This window comes from Takifugu rubripes, unplaced genomic scaffold, assembly GCF_901000725.2.
Source record: "Takifugu rubripes unplaced genomic scaffold, fTakRub1.2, whole genome shotgun sequence".
Classification (NCBI taxonomy): Eukaryota; Metazoa; Chordata; class Actinopteri; order Tetraodontiformes; family Tetraodontidae; genus Takifugu; species Takifugu rubripes.
The window spans coordinates 175526-182181 of record NW_021821644.1 but is presented as its reverse complement, the minus strand read 5'-3'; the positions used below and the strand labels follow the sequence as shown (position 1 = coordinate 182181).

The window sequence follows — 6656 nt, the reverse complement described above, 5'->3', positions numbered from 1 at the left end:
GAAGTTTTATCCAATCATATTTCAGACCGTCAGCATTCACCTCTGTGTCCATAGGACATGACCTATTGATGCAGGTGAATCACACAGATAAAGTGTCCAACAGAGCCACCGAAGTAGAGATCCCTGTTGGTGAGCTCAGGCATTCGATTTTTATTTACTACACCTTTTGTCGCATAAATTTCTTAAAAGTGGACTTCAGCAACAGCTGTAACAACCGCTCTCCGAATTTCTCTGATTACTTTGATGTTTGTTGGTTCCGTTCTGGTCTCGTTGGTGTCTTCCCCAGTGACAGTGGCCAGTGGGCCAGTTTGTTCCTGGGTGCTTTCACTGATCTTTGGTTCCTCCCCTCAGCTTAATGATGTGAAATGTTCCATTAATCAAGTGTTGGTCGACTGGTGGATATTAAGGTGGTGGTCTGTGTCTAGTGTCATGTTGATGCGACTGATTGGGCTGCCTGGTACTGATAGATGTGGCAATGATGAGGGAAACTTTCATCTGCCTGTTGTGGACAGCATGGACTTGTTAAACTGGGAAAGAATTAATGGTGAGCCAGGATAATTATACTGGTTATACTGGGACAGTATGGTTTCTGTGTGGTTTGTAGCTATAAAAGCTTAAGTGATGATGAGCACGGGCTTGTGTGGTCTGCAGTAAATTTGAGAGTGAGCATCTCCAGCTCACAGCAGGAGGTCTGCTTCACAGAAACATCAGTCGTCACGACGTCATTGTGTTGCAGCTGCAGCCAGAGCGAACAGAGATAATTACAGCGGTCAGATCTGGGAGACGGCGGGCCTGAAACTGTGATGTGCTGCCAGCTGATGGAATCAGCAGGAACCCGCAGGACAGGAGGTCTCTGGTATTCCACAGACATCAGATCCAAATACTGTGAGATGATGAGGTGAAACAGCAAAAATTCCAGGCTGGAATGTTTGGAGCCAGATAAGTTCACACCACTGGTAGACCTCCACTTTTGGCCCACCAACATCCAGGTTCAACTGGAATCATCTAAGATCTTCTCCCACCCTGGTCAGAAGCCATTTCTGTTCACTACTGAATATAGGGTTTGACATTTTAACCGATCTCTTTCTCAACCTCAGCATCCGTGACAGTGACACCACTGAGACCGGTGTCTCCTCCTAAGAGGTCAGGCGTACCAGCATCTGCACAAGGACATGACGGCAAGGACGAAGACAGAGAGAGGACGTAGCAGGCATTCCATACCTGCAGAAGGAAGTTCGTGTTCCAGCTCTGCTGGTCAGAGAACGCCAGCAACCACTGCATGTTCATAAAGTTGTCAGCTTCATCTTCTCCCACTTCTGGTTCCTCCAGCCTGTCCAGCAGCCCCAAGTTATCTTGATTTTTTATTGTCCTAACACATTAATAGGTATAAAATATGGCACTGCTGTGGTATTTAAAACAACGAGAAGGTCTCATCCACAAATGCTCCCTCATGCAGTCATTGTCTTATAACCAGGAGTTCTTCATTAGGGTCACCTGTTCCCCAGGCTTCAGGCTTTCATGCAACTGTGTTAAGGTACCTGCACCACTGCACTGTGCCAGGATCTAGGGAAGACCAGGTAGTGTTAAGGGTCAGGGTTAACAGGTTTCTGCCCTTGTCTTCCCATTTTATTTTTAAGTCTGGTGTCATCCTTGTCTTGCTGTCAAGGTTCCTGCTCTAATGTGTTCCACCTGTGTTTCGTTGTCTCCCTCCACCCAATTGTAGTAAAAAAAAAAACGACGACTGTGTCAGTCAAAAAAAAGAGATAACAGTGTTCCCCATCTCATCAGTGGATCATGTATTTCTAAACTTCTGCTAAATTCCATCATATTCTTTCCAAATCCAATTTATCTCCAATGGGGAAGGGGGGAAGGGGTCATTTGAATTAAATAATTATAATTTAAAAAGCGATGAAGTTGATTTTTTCTTCCTTATCATAATGAAACACCCCCTCTCTCCTCTCAATACTGTCCGGCACTCAATTTGTGTTAGACATTTAATGACGGAATCGTTATTTAATCCAATTTAATGAGATTCCAGTGGATGGCTCTGGCTAAAAGCATTTAATCCAGTTTATGTCTCCATCTCTGCTCCGTCACAAAGTAGAGAAACAGAGTTACTTAAGGAAACACATCTGTGAAGCAACAGACACACACACACCACACACACACACACACACACACACACACACACACACACACACACACAAATGTTTGTTAAAGACATTTTAATGTTAGAATCCTCTGAAACATCAGAGCTTCCAGTCAGACCATAATACACAATTTCATGGAAACCAGTGTGAGTTTAGATAAACAAACAAATCTGGACTCCACCCTGAACCACCACCCTAGGGCATATTAACCTGCCCTGGGGCTGCTCTGCCCTCCAGCCAGGTCTGGGACGACATGTCCACTTGTCAGTAGCCCCCCTGCAGGAAGATCAGCAGGGTGTTGATTGGGTTATTGGGTGGCCGGCCAAGGCAAGAGCTTTGGTTCTGATCCCCGGCTGACCAACCTGACTTGTGAAAGAGGTCAGGCTGGTTTTCCTGTGCCTTTAGGAACGGGTTCTGGCAGTTGTTTGTCCTCCAAACAGCAGTGCAGAGTATCCACCATTTTCAGTCCCTGAGAAGGGTACAAAGGGGCTCCTCTTCTGGGGAGTCCAGTCATTCTACGGATCATTCAACTTTAAGTGTTCCTGTGTGCATCCTGACCTGGACTGTGGTGATTTGGAGGAATCTGATCTGATCCTGACAAGTGTTGAGTTGTCTCTGCAAACCTCAGGCTGTCAAAAACTAACACAATGTTCCAAAATAAGGATCTCTGTGGTTTAGGACATCCTGGACCTCAGAGCAATGATCAGTCTTACAATCGTATTATCTGTGACTGTTGTTCTGGACACGCAAGTAAAGAGGGGAGTAGAACCGTCTACAACTGGATGTTGTAGAATTCTCTTGGCTGACACACCTCTGCATCAGTGGACTAGCTCTTCCCCCTGGCCATGGTGTTGGAAGGGACATAGGACTTCAGATCCAGAAAAAGAAAAGAAATTAAGGGGGCAATGGGTTGATGTCCATCCATCCATCCATCCTCTACCGCTTACTACCGGGGTCGGGTCGATGGGGGCAGCAGCCTAAGAAGAGAAGCCCAGACTTCCTCTCCCCAACTACTTCTTCCAGCTCATCCGGAGGGATCCCCAGGCGTTCCCAGGCCGGTCGAGAGACATAGTCTCTCCAACGTGTCCTGGGTCTTCCCGGGGGTCTCCTACCGGAGGGACATGCCCTGAACACATCACCAGGGAGGCGTCCAGGGGGCATCCTAACTAGATGCCCAAGCCACCTCATCTGGCTCCTCTCAACGCGGAGGAGCAGCGACTCTACTCCGAGCTCCTCCCGGATGGCAGAGCTTCTCACGCTGTCTCTAAGGGAGAGCCCAGCCACCCTACGGAGGAAGCTCATTTCAGCCGCTTGTACCCGTGATCTTGTTCTTTCGGTCATTACCCAAAGCTCATGACCATAGGTGAGGGTAGGAACGAAGATTGACCGGTAAATCTTCACCACTACGGACCGGTGCAGAGTCCGCATTACTGCGGACGCCGCCACCGATCCGCCCTGTCGATCTCCTGCTCCATTCTTCCCTCACCTCATGAACAAGACCCCGAGGTACTTGAACTCCTCCACTTGGGGCAGGATCTCCTCCTTGACCCGGAGAAGGCACTCCACCTTTTTCCGGTTGAGAAACCATGCCTCGGGTTTGGAGGTGCAGATTTTCATCCCAGCCGCTTCACATGCGGCGGCGAACCGATCCAGTGATAGTTGGAGGTCACGGGCCGATGACGCCAACAGGACCACATCATCTGCAAAAAGCAGAGACCCGATGGGTTGATGTTTTAATGATAACAAGATGAAGAATACATGCAGCTAAAATGAGTTCCCTTTGTGGAGTTGTTGGGCTCATTCTTAGAGAGGGGGAGGAGCCCTGACATCTGAGAGAAGCTCCAAGCAGAGACGATACTCCTGGGTGAGAGGAACCGGTTGAGGCGTCAATCCAGAAAAAAACCCTGGGGAAGACCTAGGACACTGTAGAAGTGGATTAAGAGAGGAGCATCTGGGCTTTCCTGCTGCAGCTGCTAATCTACAAAGGTCCACAAAGTTCAATAATCAGAATTACCTCCATAAGGTGGTCAGTGGTCACCACACTGATGCAGGCTCTCAGCAGGGTCTCCACCATTACCCAATTGTGGTTAGCACTGTTGCGTCATAGCAAAAAGGTTGCAGGTGAGATTCCTGGTTCCAGGGCTTTTTATGAACAGTTTTAAATTTCTCTTTTCTTGTTTCCCCCAGAGCTGAAAAACATGAGAAATCACTTTGTTTTTAAGGATCTCGTGTCCAGAGGTCTATCTGACTTTTGACTGATGGAGTAGAAATGAAAACTAATTTAAATGTTTACCTTCTGCGTGATGGAAGGTGCTCAGTTTAGTGGTAAAGATCAAAGACTGAGGCAGGGCCCTGGTGGATGGGAGACAGATGCCATGGCAACAGCAGAAAGTTTGAGAAGTTGTGAGCAGGAAGCAGCAGCAGTGCTCGCGTTGAGTCGTTGAACTGGAACAGATATTCTTTTAATTGGAGGCAAATCTGACAGCTCTGGGGGAGAAAAGAGGTAGGGCAGAGAGAGAGGAAGCAGCAGAATCAGCAGACACCTAGACCCAGGAATGCATTAGCACTAAACTCTAACATCCGCAGAAGGAACTCCAAACATCTTGTCCTCGTTATGTATTTATTTTCCATTTCTGTTCCATTTTGTTTGATCTTCATCGGAAAATGAAGCAAGAGGTTCAACGGTGGATTTACTCCGTTTTCCACTAATAACATTTGTAATTAAGCCATTTTGCAAATGAATGTTTTAATCAACAAGATGGAAGCGTGACTTTACAGACACAAAGGGAATGCTAATGAGGGTGGTGGTGCAGGGGGCAGGGGAGGAAAGGAGAGCAGAGGGTGGTTTCTCAGGACCACAGCCTCCTCCACTATCTAAAAAAGCACAGTGGGGAGAAAATAGTAAATGTGAAAGAGGCTGAAAGAAAAGGCTCCTGTTGGAAATGATATCAGTGCAGCAGGAGAATCTGTCATCCGCTTAATGACTCTCAATTGTGCCCTATTAAAAAGTGGTTGGTGTGTGCTGTAACCATGGAGGATCTATTTCTGACATGTCTTGAGTCCCTATTTTACACCAGGTACAGCCCAGCATGTTGCTATGTGGTAACGAACGGTGGCGTCCCATAAGACTTTGTATGAACCTAGCAGTACCGCTAGCCTCACGCAACATGACATGCCTTTCAGAAATCTTCACGTCTGTCCACAGGCTCAGGTGGACTGAGGTCTGGGCTTTGTCTCGCTCAGTCCAACACTTTAAAATTTGTCCCCTCAAACCCTTAAAAGCAGGGCCTGAGCAGTACGCTGGTGGTAACCATCCTGCTGGAAGGTGAACCTCTGTCCCAGTCCCAGTCCTAATCACCCTACTTAGCGCCATCCATCGTTCCCTCCATTCTGACTGGTTTCACAGTCCCTGCTGCTGAAAGACGTCCCCACAGTTTCAGGCTCCTCCACCATGTTATGCTGAGGGGGTGATGAGTTTTAGTATCTTTAGAACCTCCCTCCATACGTTTGAGGAGTCTCTTATGTGTCCTTACATCCTCAGTCATTTCCTTGTTAAGTCCAGCTCTGTGGGGTGTACGGCCGGTCCTGGTCCTATGGACCCATACTCCAGTTGCTGCTGTGGAACTCTGCAGGGTCGATTTGGTCTCTGCTGCCTCTCTGATTAATGCTCTCCTTCTCTGGTACCTGAGTTCTGGAGGATTACTATCTTTTGATGTGGTACCATGTTTTTTTCCAGTTGATGATTTGATGTTGCCCCAGTTGTTGGGTTTCCAATCGAAACCAACTTGTCTTTCTCACCAACATGGTCCCTGACTTGTGTGCACAGCTCCTTGAGCCTCAGTGTGCTTGTTTACTGGTGTTGGCTACACCAGAACTTCACAGCAGAAGCTTTACAGCAGAGGGCCTGAATATGTGCACACTCTGATATTTAGTTTTCAGTCAATCTCCTTTCAGGTTCACAGCCCAGGCTTAAGCCCAGTCCCAGACTAAAGGCCTGTGTGAGCACCAACCTGATCCTACTGGATCTTCTGCCTGCCTGCCTGCCCGCCTGCCCGTCTGTCTGTCTGTCTGTCTGTCTGTCTGCCTGCCCGCCCGCCCGCCCGTCTGTCCGTCCGTCCGTCCGTCCGTCCGTCCGTCTGTCTGTCTATGTCCTGTGCTGACTTCAGGATGCCTTTAACAAACACAAAATTAAATGAAGTGACACGTCCCTGGATGGAGGACCCCTGTGTGTGTGTGTGTGTGTGTGTGTGTGTGTGTGTGTGTGTGTGTGTGCGTGCGTGCGTGCGCATGAGCATGCCTGTATCTGTGAGATTGTGTGTGCAGGGGACATGTTGCTTGTCTGGCAGAGTCCTGATTTTGCGCCCTCTTTGTTTTGTAGACTGAACAAAACCAGAGACACCTGTTAAAATGCACCAGAGTAGCTCGACAAGCCTCCACTCTCCTCCACGTGTCCGTTGCCATGATGCGCATCCGTAAATGGGTCGATATTCTACAGAAGAGCAGAAA

The 6656-nt window shown here is 48.1% G+C and overlaps 1 long non-coding RNA gene across 1 annotated transcript; it reads right to left on the bottom strand.

The window, feature by feature from the left end:
- Positions 1–3794: 3794 nt before the first annotated feature.
- On the bottom strand, positions 3795–6193 carry LOC115248626 (uncharacterized). Its single transcript, XR_003887419.1, has 4 exons — positions 6161–6193; positions 4444–4637; positions 4165–4339; positions 3795–4073 (listed from the first exon to the last, which is right to left on the bottom strand). It is a non-coding gene; the product is annotated as an uncharacterized lncRNA (long non-coding RNA).
- Between the last annotated feature and the right edge of the window lie 463 nt (positions 6194–6656).